This window comes from Oncorhynchus mykiss, chromosome 4 (assembly GCF_057628025.1).
Source record: "Oncorhynchus mykiss isolate SJ-2025 chromosome 4, ASM5762802v1, whole genome shotgun sequence".
NCBI lineage: Eukaryota > Metazoa > Chordata > Actinopteri > Salmoniformes > Salmonidae > Oncorhynchus > Oncorhynchus mykiss.
Genome location: NC_143025.1, coordinates 20,641,635 through 20,656,245, shown reverse-complemented (window position 1 = coordinate 20,656,245; position 14,611 = coordinate 20,641,635). Strand labels below are relative to the sequence as shown.

Here is a 14,611-nt window from a genome sequence, read left to right as displayed (position 1 = left end):
TTAAAAAAATAAAAGCAAAAAAACATAAGCAGACATTGAGTATCTCTTTGAGGTGATTCTAACGTGTATTGACTCAGGGGTGTGAATACTTATGTAAATGAGATGTTTCTGTATTTCATTTTCAATAAATTAGCAAACATTTCTAAAAACAGATTTTCACTTTGTCATTACGGGGTATTGTGTGTGCAGATGGGTGGGAGAATATATATTTAATCCATTTTGAATTTAGGTTGTAACACAACAAAATGTGGAATAAGTCCAGGGGTATGAATACTTTCTGAAGGCACTGTACTATAGACATAGTCCAGGTGTATGGTTGAATGAGCAGGTGAATCACAGTCAAGTCAGAAACACTGACCAGATGTCCTAAAGATAATCATACAAAGGCTCTGAACTGTAAGATGAGTGCTTTCACTCATAGATGGAACCTCTTTTTTGACTATTCTCCCAAAGATGTCAACACAGACTGACTTTAAAAAGCTGAACAATAGGCTATATTTAACATTTATTCAAAGATGTTATGCTTTGTGATGGGGAATTGGGTTCCCAATGTGCATGTTGTGTATTGACACACAGCTGTTGTGGTAACATGATGTCAAATCTCAGTGCAATTGGTACATGTCAACTCTAGGTTTAGTGCTTTTATGCGCCTCGGAATTGGATAAGGACGCGCTAAGTTGTGTCCCAGATGTCTGTCTTTACTTGCAGCCTGTGAGAAAGACCCGATCATGTGACAGAGGCATATAAGTGAGAGGTGCTTTGGCATGCAGCCGGGAGAAGGGAATTATAATTATTATATTCAGCCGACGGGCACAACGGCCACTAGCCACAAAAGGCATGGATTTATCTAGGGGGCATTATGGCCGCCACACAAAGAATGCAGCCAGGAAATTTGAGGCATTATCAAGTGCTTGCCAAATTGTGAACGAGAGACTGAAGTGTGTACAGCCTGGGCAAAAAAAGCAAAGCAGAGCTCATGCCTTTCATGTGGTTAACTTCTTATGGCTGAGATCCCGCTAACGGGATCGATATGACAACAGCCAGTGAAAGTGCAGGGCGCCAAATTCAAACAGAAATCTCATAATTAAAATTCCTCAAATATACAATAATTTTACACCATTTTAAAGATACACTTCTTGTTAATCCCATCACAGTGTCCGATTTCAAATCGGCTTTACGGCGAAAGCACCACAAACTATTATGTTAGGTCAGTGCCTATTCACAGAAAAACACAGCCATTTTCCCAGCCATTTTTCCAGCCAAAGAGAGGAGTCACAAAAAGCAGAAATAGAGAAATGAATCACTAACCTTTGATCTTCATCAGATGACACTCCTAAGACTTTGTTACATGTATTGTGTATGTTTTGTTCGATAAAGTTTAGATTTATATAAAAAAATCACAGTATACATTGGCGCGTTATGTTCAGTAGTTCCAAAAACATCCAGTGATTTTTGCAGAGAGCCACATCAATTTACATAAATACTCATCATAAATGTTGATGAAAACACAAGTGTTATACATGGAACTTTAGGTAAACTTCTCCTTAATGCAACCACTGTGTCAGATTTCAAAAAAGCTTTACCGAAAAAGCAAACCATGCTATAATCTGAGTACGGCGCTCAGAGACAAAAACAAGCCAAACAGATATCAGCCATATTGTGCAGTCAACAGAAGTCAGAAATAGCATTATAAATATTCACTTACCTTTGATAATCATCTGAATGCACTCCCTGGAATCCCAGTTCCGCAATAAATGTTTGATTTGTTCGATAAATTATTAACTTTATGTCCAAATACCTCCTTTTTGTTAGTGCGTTTGGTAAACAAATCCAAACTCACGACACGCGTGCAAGTCCAGCGGAAAGTATGGACAAAAAGTTAAATTACAGGTCGTAGAAACATGGCAAACGAAGTATAGAATCAATCTTTAGGATGTTTTTAAGTTCTTGGTGACAGGGGGCAGTATTTTCACGTCCGGATGAAATGCATGCCCAAATTCAACTGCTTGCTACTCATCCCCAGAAGATAAGATATGCATATTATTAGTAGATTTGGATAGAAAACACTCTGAAGTGTCTAAAACTGTTCAAATCATGTCTGTGAGTATAACAGAACTTATGTAGCAGGCAAAACCCAGAGGACAAACTATTCAGATGTTTTTTTTTTTTGAAGTCACTCTCATTTCAATCGTTTTTCATTGGGAATCCAGATTTCTAAGGCACCTTCTTGCAGTTCCTACCGCTTCCACTGGATGTCAACAGTCTTTAGAAATTGGTTGAGGTTATTCCTTTGTGTAATGAAGAAGGAAGGATTTCTCCCCACTTGTCATCCAAGCCTCCCACTGAACAAGGAGCGCCACCTTAAATGCACAAATACTTTGGGCCATCTGCTTTTCTTCCCTCTGAAAGCTTTTGTTGTCTTTCTGCACTGAGTCAGTTCCTCACGCTGCTGTTTCCAACGTCTTATCATCAACTCATTAAGGCCAAGATCCCATGCAGCAGCTCTATTTCCTTTTCCAACAGCCAGATTTATCGCCTTCACCTTGAAAGCTGCATCATATGCATTTCTCCGTGTCTTTGCCATGATGAGGGTGACAAAATTACTACCGTAATCAGAATGATGGGAAGTTTGAGCGCGCTCGATTTACGTCACATTATGTGACGGTGCTCAGTTTTTTGGCGGCGGCATGAATCTTGTGAAAGCGGGAAAAATCCATAAATTAGCCGCGTCATTGTATAAACCGCGAGGTTCAAAGTGTGGGAATAAAGTAGCGGCTTATAGTCCGGAAATTACGGTATATATTAACAGAATTAAAAAGGACCATTTGTGATGTTTATGGGACATATTGGAGTGCCAACAAAAGAAGCTCGTCAAAGGTAAGGCATGAATTATATTTTTATTTCTGCGTTTTGTGTCGCGCCTGCAGAGTTGAAATATGCTTTTCTCTCTTTGTTTAGAGGTGCTATCCTCAGATAATAGCATTGTTTGCTTTCGCCGAAAAGCCTTTTTGAAATCTGACATGTGAATCCAGCCAACAACAAGTGTAGCTTTAATTTGCTGTCTTGCATGTGTGATTTAATGAAAGTTTGATTTTTATAGTAATTTATTTGTATTTGGCGCTCTGCATTTTCCCTGGCTTTTGGCCACCATATCCCAGAGAGGTTAATTAACATAAATCTTCAATAATGTTCCAACCGGAGAATTCCTTTGTATGTAGAAATGCAATGGAACAGAGCTAACTATCACGTGAGCGTGTGAGACTGAGCTCGTGGCTCTCTGCCAGACCTCTGACTCATTCCCCTCTCATTCGCCCCCACTTCACAGTAGAAGCATCAAACAAGGTTCTAAAGACTGTTGACATCTAGTTGAAGCCTTAGGAAGTGCAATATGACCAATATCCCACTGTATTTTCAATGGTTATGAGTTGAAAACTTACAAACTTCAGATTTCCCACTTCCTGGTTGAATTTTTTTCTCAGGTTTTTGCCTGCCATATGAGTTCTGTTATACTCAGACATCAGAAAACACTGTTTGAATATCTAAATATACTAATAATATGCATATCTTAACTTCTGGGACTGAGTAGCAGGCAGTTTACTCTGGGCACCTTATTCATCCAAGCTACTCAATACTGCCCCCAGCCATAAGAAGTTTTAAGTATCCCCATTAGCTGCTGCCAAGGACGCAGATACTCTTCCTGGGGTTAAGCCAGTTATATACAATTTAAAATAATACATGACATTACATTTCATAACACTTTTCACCACACATTGTGTTCCCTCAGGACACTACTCTACTACCACATATCTACAACACAAAAGCTATGTGTGTATAGTGTGTGTGTGTGTGTGTGTGTCTCTTCAGTCCCTACTGTTCCATAAGGTGTATTTCTATCTGTTTCTTAAATGTGATTTTAATGCTTGAATGAGTTACTTGATGTGGAATAGAATTCCATATAGTCATGGTGATATATAGTACTGTGTGCCTCCCATTGTCTGTTCTGGACTTGGACTGTGAAGAGACCTCTGGTGGCATGTCTTGTGGGGTATGCATGGGTGTCCGAGCTGTTTGCTAGTAGTTTTTAACAGACAACTCAGTGCATGGAACGTGTCAATACTTCTCACAAAAACAAGAAGTGATGAAGTCAATCTCTCCTCCACTTTGAGCCATGAGAGATTTACATGCATATTATTGTTAGCTCGCCATGTGCATTTAAGGGCCAGTTGTGCTGCCCTGTTCTGAGCCAATTGTAGTTTTCGGAGGTCCCTTTTTGTGGCACCTGACCACACGACTGAACAGTAGTCCAGGTGCAAAACTAGAGCCTGTAGGACCTGCATTGTTGATAGTGTTGTTAAAGGCAAAGCAGTGCTTTATTATGGACAGACTTCGCATTTTAGATGTTATATCAACATGTTTTGACCATGACAGTGTCATGACGTTGGCCTGTGGGTAAGGTTTATGACCCCCCCCCATAAATACCTTTCTCCCTTTTCTAAACTTGACTCTACTGAATGTTAAACATAGAGAGTCAGGGAGCATCAAAAGGTGGGGGGGAAAGGAACCATATTTCGGTAATCCAACCAGTTGAAAATATGCGTTGGTACTTAATGAATATGATGTCAGTTCGGTTGTCATCTGAGACATTCTTATTAAAGATAGGATGACAAACTGTATCCTGGAAAGTCTACACATTATACACATGGAATTGTTGTGCAATTTAAATGTTTAAATATGAAACTATTTGTGAAAAGATTAAATGGAATTTTAGCTTCCAAATGAGAGAATTTGGTTTTCATAAGGGTAAAGCTCTGCTCACTCAGGGGCCCGAAGAGACATTGGTTGTAAACTATGAAACATGCTCTCTCTCCTACTACTATATAAAGCCCTTGACGAAAATGTAACCTCCGGTTCCGAGGACGTGAGGACGATGGTCCCACGTTAAAAGGACGAACATGTCAACTACAGAACTAAACACACCTCAGAGTGAGCTTTGGTTTGTGAATGGTATGAACTTTGAACTCTTACTCACTACAGAAGTGATACCTCCTAGCCGTTGAGTTAGCAGCGGCCGCTGTAAACGTGGGCTAGGAAAGGACGGACGACGGATCCAGTCTAACACACAACGACGATACTACAACGAGCCAGTTTACTACCAGAGACATTCTTCCGAGGACAGGAAGATCTCTGTTGGGCAACACGGCCAGCATCTACGACCAACCTACCGAAGCGCAGCTCAGAGTAAATATTTATTGCATTTTCCTTTTCCAAATGTGCGGTAATTTAGATTGCATAAGATACTGTATTTACGATAGCACAGCCTCTCCCTTTGTTCCTCAGGCTTCCCGCTCTTTCACTCAAACCCAACCCCCTTTCCTTTGTGTAACCAGCCGTCACATGTCGGCTCCGTCCACCAGGGACGTTTTCTGTATGACATCATTTGCATTCTGTGTATATGTAATTCTGTGTGATTATTTAGTAAATAAATAATTAAACCAAAGTTTGTATTGCTGATTCAACTTGTTAGCCAGGGTTTGTGAAGATTTCTGAAAGTTGTAAATTCTTGGTTGAGACTGAAATAAGGTGACGATTAATATTGACTGCTATTGATGTAAAATATTACTACGTCTTTAAGAGTTTATTCGGAAGTTAACAGCTCTATAAACATTATTTTGTGGTGCCCCGACTTTCTAGTTAATTACAGTTACATGATTAGCTTAATCAGGTAATATTAATTACAGAGAAAGGATTTTATAGAATAGCATGTCATATCACTTAATCCGGCATAGCCAAAGACACGTCAACAGTTTACAATCCAGGGTTACTCCAAGCAGTTTAGTGACCTCAACTTGCTCAATCTTCACATTTATTTATTACAATATTTAGTGAAGGTTTAGTGAAGGATTTGTCCCAAATGCAATGCTTAGTTTGAAATATTTATGACTAACTTATTCCTTGCAACCCATTCAGAACATAACTTCAGCTCTTTAAGGGTTGCAGTGATTTCATTCGCTGTAGTAGCTGACGTGTTGAGTCATCCTCATGCATACACACTGGTTTTACGCATGGCCAGTGGCATGTCATTAGTAAAGATTGAAAAAAAGAGTAAGAGGCAGTGCTGAGGCACCACTACATCCTCGGGTTCGATCCCAGGCTGTGTCACAGATGGCCGTGATCGGGAGCCCCACGGGGGGGCGCACAATTGGCCCAGCTTCATCCGGGTTAGGGGAGGGTCTGGCTCAGGAGATTTCCTTGGCTCATTGTGCTCTAGTGACACCTTGTGGCGGGCCGGGCGCCTGCAAGCTGATTTCGGTCATCAGTTGGATGGTGTTTCCTCTGACTCATTGGTGAGGCTGGCTTCCGGAGTTAAGCAACCAGTGTGTCAAGAAGCAGTGCGGCTTAGCAGGTCATGTTTTGGAGGGTGCATGGCTCTCAACCTTCACCTCCCGATTCTGTTGGAGAGTTGCAGCGACGAGACTACCGATTTTAGATATTCCAAAATTGGGTAGAAAAAGGAGGTAAAAAATAAAAAGGGGCCTTGTTAGCTGCTCTGGGGAATTCCTGATTTCTACATGTATTATGTTGGAATGGACACCATTTAAAGAACACACCCTCTGTGTTCTGTTAGACCGGTAACTCTTTATCCACAATATAGCAGGGGGGTGTAAAGCCATAACACCATTTTTCTCCATCAGCAGACTATGATCGATAATATCAAAAGCCGCACTGAAGTCTAACAAAACATATCCCACAATCTTTTTATCATAAATTTCTCTCAGCCAAGTGCTGTGTTTGTTGAATGTCCTTCCCTAGAAGCGTGCTGAAAGTCTGTTTTATCAATTTGTTTTCAGTAAAATGCTATCTGGTCAACAACAACAAACTTTACTAAGGGTTGGTAACAGGCTGATTTTGGTTGACTATTTGAGCCAGTAAAGGGGGATTTACTATTCTTGGGGAGCGGAATTACTTTTGATCCCTCCAGGCCTGAGGGAACACACTTTCTAGTAAGCTTAGATTGAAGATATGGCAAATGGGAGTGGCAATATCATCTGCTGTTAACCTGGATGGAAAAATACTGAGGATATCAGACCCTGGTCGTTTGTCATTATTGATAGACAACCATTTTTTTCACCTCTTCCACACTCCCTTTATGGTACAGTTGCTCTAAATGAGAATGTGTTCTCAGTCAACTTACCTGGTAAAATAAATAACATTTCAGAATTGCAATGTTTGTCTTTCATAATTTGATCAGTTATACTTGGATGTATAGTGTCAGCGTTTGCTAATATTGCCAAAGAAAAAAATCATTAAAGTAATTGGCAATGTCAGTGGGTTTTGTGATGAATGAGCCATCTGATTCAATGAGTGATGGAGCTGAGTTTATCTATTTGCCCAGAAATTAATTTAAGGTGTTCCAAAGCTTTTTACTATAATTCTTTTGTCTTTTATCTTTGTTTGATAGTGCACTTTCTTAATCTTTTTTATTCAGTTTAGTCACGACTTCTCAATTTACAATATATTTGCCAATCGGTTCTGCAGCAAGACTTATTTGCCATTCCTTTTTGCCTCATCCCTCTTAACCATAACATTTTTCAATTCCCCATCAATCCATTGGGATTTACGTTTTGTTGTAATTTCCTTAATGGATGCATGCTTATTAGTAACTGGACACACTTATGAAATGGCTTATTCAAGTGAAGCGTTTGATTGCTCCTCATTACACACCACAGACCAACAAACATTTTTTACATCAACAACATAAGAATCACTACAAAACTTATTGTATGACCTCTTATACACTATATTAGACTGAGTCTTTGGAACTTTGGTTTTCCTATGTATGGCTACTATATTGTGATCACTACATCCAATGGATTTGGATACTGCATTAAAGTTCATTTCTGCAGCATTAGTAAAGATGTGATCAATACATGTTGATGATTTCATTCCTGTGCTATTTGTAACAACCCTGGTAGGTTGATTGATAACCTAAACCAGATTTCGGGCTCTAGTTACAGTTTGAAGCTTTTTCTTGAGTGGGCAGCTTGATGAAATCCAGAAAATATTGAAATCACCCAGAAAATATATCTCTCTGTTGATGGCACATCCATTATCAATAATTTCACACACGTTATCCAGATACTGACTGTTAGCACTTGATGGTCAATAGCAGCTTCTCACAAGAATGGGCTTTAGGTGAGGCAGATGAAGCTGCAGCCACATTACTTCAACAGTAGTTAACATGAGATCCTCTCTAAGCTTCACAGGAATATGGTTCTGAATATAAATGGTATTACCTCCACCATTGGCATTTGTCTTTTCTGTAGATGTTATAGCCATGCATTGCTCCCACTGTATTACCAAAGGTATTATCTAAATGTGTTTCAGAGATGACAATATGAATGTAATCTGTTACTAGCAAATTAGTGATTTCATTAACCTTGTTTTTAAGCTACATATGTTAATTTAGCACTTTTCTGGGATGCTTGATAGTTTTCATTGGTTTACTGGGAAGCTTAGCAGAGGTAGACATGCTCATGTTATTTATGTTAGTGCAGGGTGAGCTGCACACAGTGGACTTCCTACTAAGGCACACCGCCTGAGTGATAACAGTATAACTCTGCTTCATATGGACATGATTACTGCATACAATAGCTGTAGGATCAGCAGAGGCATTCAGGGGAGTTGGAGGGACATATGAGGTTACTTACATTGTCTTCCAAAGCCCCTGGAATAATGTACATTTGGTCAAGCATTATGACAACTCAGTGACACAATGGTAGAAATGAATGGAGCTGGGCTTGGGTCATTGATAAGTCATTGTCTCAATGCTGTGAAATGCTTATGATGCTGTGAAAGGATCTAGGAACCCAAATGATTTGGGTGGATTCATCCTCCTTAGGAGAAGGTATCAAAATTGTCAAATGTTACACCCGCAGAGCTGCAATAGTCACGTAGCCAGTTATGGAGGGCTAAGAGTCTGCTGAAATGTTCAATGCCACGATTGAGGGCCCAGTGCCAGATATAATGGGGCGTTTTGTTGGTGTAAAGAAGAGACTCAATAAGTTCTTTAAAATTGATCTTCAGCTGTTCTGAGCTGCCTTTTGATAATGTCATTCAATCCCACATGAACTATGATAGACTCAATTTCCTGATGCAGTTTTAAAATATTTGAGAGCAGCTTATTAAGGTCCTCTGCTCCTGGATAGCACAACAGTTTTGCTCCAGGGACTGAGACATTTCTCACCATTGAACTGCCCAGTACAACGGCGTGCGATGGGAATTGAGAAATCTGCCCATTCCTACCCCTCACACAATTTGTGGAACCTTTCACAGGCCCATGAGAAGCAGGATAGCATATGCCCGCAGCTCCTGGCAATAGGTCCAGACCTCTCACAGCAGGCAGTGCCCCATCAGGTCCAGAGAGCGGGAAAGGAGCCGAACTCTACGACAAAGCCGTTGCCAGAGTCAGTGTAGTTGGAGTCAGCACAGCCATCCCAGTCCCAGCGACGAAGGTGCAGGTAGATCAGACACCAGGGCGGCGACGATATTCCTCATGTCAATCTGCTCTGGACCTGTCGCAGACTCTCCAGTCCGCTTAGCAGCATGATGCTGCCTTTGGTTTCAAATCAAGTGCTGATTTGAAACAATCCTCTTGCTGTTCTCAGTCTACTCCAATTACAAGATGAAGGAGAAGCCTATGGAGATGACTTCCTTGGCTGGTAAGTTCCAGGTAGCACAGGCCGTTCGGATAGGGATAGATGACAAGGAGGGGATACATCCATCAAGCCCGAGCGGTGTCCAGCCACAGGAGTTGAGAACGAGGACCTTCCAATTTGCTTTTTCCCCATAAGTTTGTGCAGAATTGAAATTGACTTGCTAAGGATAGCCAACTCATTCCTGTAATCCTCCGCAAACAATTGCCCGCATTGATACTCCGGATTGTCAATATTGTCCCGGACAAGAGCGTAATAAACACAGCTAGCTTCTACGCGCTGGAAATGTTCATTAGTTATTCCAGGTAAAGCGGGCTCCATTGCAACCTAGCTAGCTAGTTGGTAGCAGGTGTTGACACAAACACTTAAGAACAAAATAAAACTTCATAAACAACCGGTCGAGGCGCAGGAGGCGTCTGAGTTTGTGACAGGTTTCCTGTTTATACTGAAGTCATTGTATATAAAATGTTTTTTTTGTTATAGCCTAATATGAAATCCCCAGTGGCTGATCTCAACAAACAACCCTGGTCCTTGACAAGGAAGCCATTCACAGAAAAAAAGTTTTGCAATTAATTGTATTATTCCAGCTAATTAACTTTCTCACCCTAAAAACAAATCCGGTGGCCTATTGTCATTTTGATACAATTTATTCATCTGAGCTAGTGAAAACAACCTAGTCCTGAACTGTGTGTGTGTTCCACGGAATGGTGTTTTACAACATTGGCTATGACACAAGGAGTGTCGGATGTGCCCTCCCTCCCATAGACAGTTTCCTGTTCATACCCAGCCCCATGGAACACACGGTCACTGCCATTTACTGTGCTGGTTAATCAGTTAGAGTACAACAACTTCTTTATGCACAGCAGTAGCCTACAGATTAGGAGAGTGCATTTTAGCTCAAGTCAAATGTAGAGGCACTACTAAGTCTCAGGCCTGTAGGCCTATTCTCAGACCATCTGCACCAAATCTAGATGATAATATTGGAGTGGATGGTCAGTGCAAGTTTGTTTTGGGGGCTGCCATATCAGGTATTCTGCAAAGTACACATCTAGATGCCCTTTGCCTTCTTTAGTGGAGCTCTATACATTGAACTATGCCAGTGGTTGAACCTAATATCGGCGTTAAACATATCTTCATAACATAAGAGTCCTGAACTGTTTAGAGAGCATGGCGCTCTGTATGATCGCCTCCACCTCTCTTCTCACTGACTTTCCTGGTATTTACAGGTAGCCTTTGAACCCTTTCCCACTTTTCTCCCTCTAGGCTGATAGATAATGACATTTGTTAAGTGTCAACACGATCTGTCGATCTATCGAAAAAAGTTTTGGGATTACTAAAATGTGTAACATACCTGTGGTCGATTGATCGCAGGTATGTTACACATTTTAGTCTCAGGGCATGCTAGCAGATAGCTTCTGGGGAAGTAGATAAAGGGCATCCTTGCCAAAATCCCATAATATGCCTTTAACACCTGCCAAATGCGGGTAGAATGTTATGGTGTCAAATCTGATCCAAAAGTTGAACGAGCACGAGATGGCGTGCGTGAGCAAGATGAAACATCATTGTGCGAGCAAACACTGAGTCGAGAGAGAAGAAAATGGTCGAGAGGACCGGTCCCGCGAGTGCACAGGCCAGTCGAGCGCAAATTACATTTGATAGCTTGCAAGTGTGACTTTGAGCGAGCAGAACATCATTTTCACAGATCAAAAATAAAAATGTCTTAAACAGTACATGTAGAACTGTAAGCAAAGAAACGTGATTAATTTATTTGAACACATTAAATTGTCCACCAGCAATAGTCATTTGTCATTGTCAAGTTCTCAATCTCTCAAATTGCTCTCGCCCAAGTCTAGGCACCTTTTGGGTTTGGATATCCGGCTGATGTGGGAGTGATGGACAAATTCCTGCCATTGGCCAGTCCAGTGTTGTGATTTACTATTATGAACCTTTTATTTGCGATGCACTGCACAAAATGAAACGCAGACAGCCAGCTCTAGAAAACACCATAAAACAAGTCCACTAATTGTAGGCAGGATCCAATATGTGACTCGTTTCAGGAAACTAGGCATATGTTGCGCATCACTAATTCACATGAGCGCCATTTGAACATAACCTTTTATTTTTATCAAAATGCGTTTTTTGGCAGAAATGGCTTCTGGAACATGTGAACTTTCATGTGCCTTAATAACAAATGTGTATGCCATTTAGTAAATGCAATCAAGAGCCGAAAAGGGAACACAGAAGGCCGTTTTGTATAAAACACCTGTCCACATTGCATCTTCAAACTAAGGGCAACCATGGCATCCGTGACAGAGAGGGAGAGTCTAGCTAGCTCCATTTTCTGATATTACAGGTTACAAATTTTGTCCATTTTCATTTCAAGTTAAAGTGTACTGTTAGTAGGATGGACAATAGAACGAGTCAAAATTCACCCGAGCGAGCCCATAGCAAATTAATGGAATCTAATGTTCGCAGAGCCTGTTTTGAGTGATGCTTAGAATTCCATTTAGCCTAAATGGCACAAAAGAATGTATCCCTTTTTATTTTACCACTACAATCTGTTCGTCGAATGAAACTGGAAAAAAACAACTTGTGTAGAAAGTAACATCCGCACCTCGAGGGTGTCAACTGTGCTTATGTCTGCGTAATGAGAAGGTAGGGAAAAATGAAAACGTATGACTTTTTCTGGCCTTGTGATCGGTAACAACTGAGCTCGCTGCCCAGACTTACAGAATTACAAAGATGAGATTCTCCTGATTTTAAAATGGTGCCCGACTTAAAAAGATATAAATATACACATTGTGAGATATTTGGCGAAATAAACCAGCATGCCTCTCCATAGAAAAATAATGGGGGAGCTCAACGTTTAAAGGGCAAAAATGATTTGGGGGCTAACATTGGATGACAACCGAGCTCGCTGCCCAGACTTACATAATTAGAAAATGGTGTCCGACTTCAAAAAATCTAAATATACACATTGCGAGATATTTGGCAAAATAGACATACCTGTATTTCCCCTATATGAACAGGACAACCTCAAGAGTTCCATGAGTAATATTTTGTTGTTTACATTTTAACTACCAGCAACGTGGGCAGGTCTCATTGCCAACAATAGCGAAGCAGACATTGTGACGTAGAACAATGGGCTGGGAATAGAATGTTCGGAAGGCGAGTTGGTGCCACGGTAGGCGCTGGCAGGGTAAAAAATGCCCTAAAATAAGGCCTGTTTTTTCATGATTACTTCAAAACTACAGCAAGCAGCTGGGAAATATAGTACTATTATGCAACCGGGCTCCACGGTGGATGCAATGAACTAGTTTTTACGTTAGATAACTAACATTGAAGCTGGTTGGTTAGCTACCTGCAGATTCATGCAGGGTAGTAATGTTATGAGTTGGGATTATGGTTCATTGTTTAGCTAGTTAGCTACATGTCTAAACAAAAGACTCCACAATGCAAGTCGCTATTTTAATAGAATGTTTGTCAATGCGACAACTGTCGAGAGCCAGGGCGAATTTACCAGCTATGTCTATCTACTCCAATTTCAGAGCACTCTCGTCTGAGTGTGCCAGAGCACAGAATAACTGACTAATTTATGAACATTCATCACCCGTTGAGTATGGCCGGTGTCAGTAAATGTTGGCAAAAAAAGCGTAATTACATTTTTACCAGCAGTACAGTTGCAATCACCAATGCACTGGATAACATAACAGCCTAACCAGCTCTGCTAGGGTGACTAAAATGGTCAGACTGAGCTGTTCCCTCATTTGTGTCTGGAAGTAGTAGCTAGCAAGCTAGCCAACGTTAGCTCGGGTGCTTGACTGCTGCTGTTAGGGCAGAACGCTCAGATTAACTCTACACCCAGAGCACACTCTGGCACTCCAGATTAAATTTACAACCACACCTGTATTATAAGCCAGTCTTTAGTCTTGAAGTCTTTGGTTGTTTAGTACATAGCCTCACATATGAATCCGTAAAGAGATTGGTGGGGCTAAAGTTTAAGAGGGTGTGAAAGATGCTGAATGGGTGTAGACAAAGAAGAGCTCTCCAGTAGGTACCAGAATATTCAAGGGCCATTTTCTCAAATTCAAGGTTTATCAACTTTCAAAGCAGAATTACTTTCCCATTGTTCCTCAACTGTAGTGTATGATATACAAGTTTCTAGCTCTGAGTCTCTACTGTTTATCCAAGGTAAAAAAAATATATACAGTGCCTTGCGAAAGTATTCGGCCCCCTTGAACTTTGCGACCTTTTGCCACATTTCAGGCTTCAAACATAAAGATATAAAACTGTATTTTTTTGTGAAGAATCAACAACAAGTGGGACACAATCATGAAGTGGAACGACATTTATTGGATATTTCAAACTTTTTTAACAAATCAAAAACTGAAAAATTGGCTGTGCAAAATTATTCAGCCCCCTTAAGTTAATACTTTGTAGCGCCACCTTTTGCTGTGATTACAGCTGTAAGTCGCTTGGGGTTTGTCTCTATCAGTTTTGCACATCGAGAGACTGACATTTTTTCCCATTCCTCCTTGCAAAACAGCTCGAGCTCAGTGAGGTTGGATGGAGAGCATTTGTGAACAGCAGTTTTCAGTTCTTTCCACAGATTCTCGATTGGATTCAGGTCTGGACTTGGCCATTCTAACACCTGGATATGTTTATTTTTGAACCATTCCATTGTAGATTTTGCTTTATGTTTTGGATCATTGTCTTGTTGGAAGACAAATCTCCGTCCCAGTCTCAGGTCTTTTGCAGACTCCATCAGGTTTTCTTCCAGAATGGTCCTGTATTTGGCTCCGTCCATCTTCCCATCAATTTTAACCATCTTCCCTGTCCCTGCTGAAGAAAAGCAGGCCCAAACCATGATGCTGCCACCACCATGTTTGACAGTGGGG

General features: G+C 40.8%; 1 protein-coding gene across 3 annotated transcripts in view; it reads left to right on the top strand.

Moving 5' to 3' along the window:
* The window catches only part of si:ch211-129c21.1 (semaphorin-4E), a 30,597-nt gene that overhangs the window by 1,108 nt on the left and 14,878 nt on the right, over positions 1–14,611 (top strand). The window contains exon 2 of one of the 3 annotated variants that reach the window (XM_036968471.2): positions 5,035–5,238. The exons of the other annotated variants lie outside the window; for them this stretch is intronic. The gene's annotated coding sequence lies outside the window, so the exon portion shown is untranslated. The remainder of the gene's footprint in view (positions 1–5,034; positions 5,239–14,611) is intronic. 3 annotated transcript variants of the gene reach the window in all.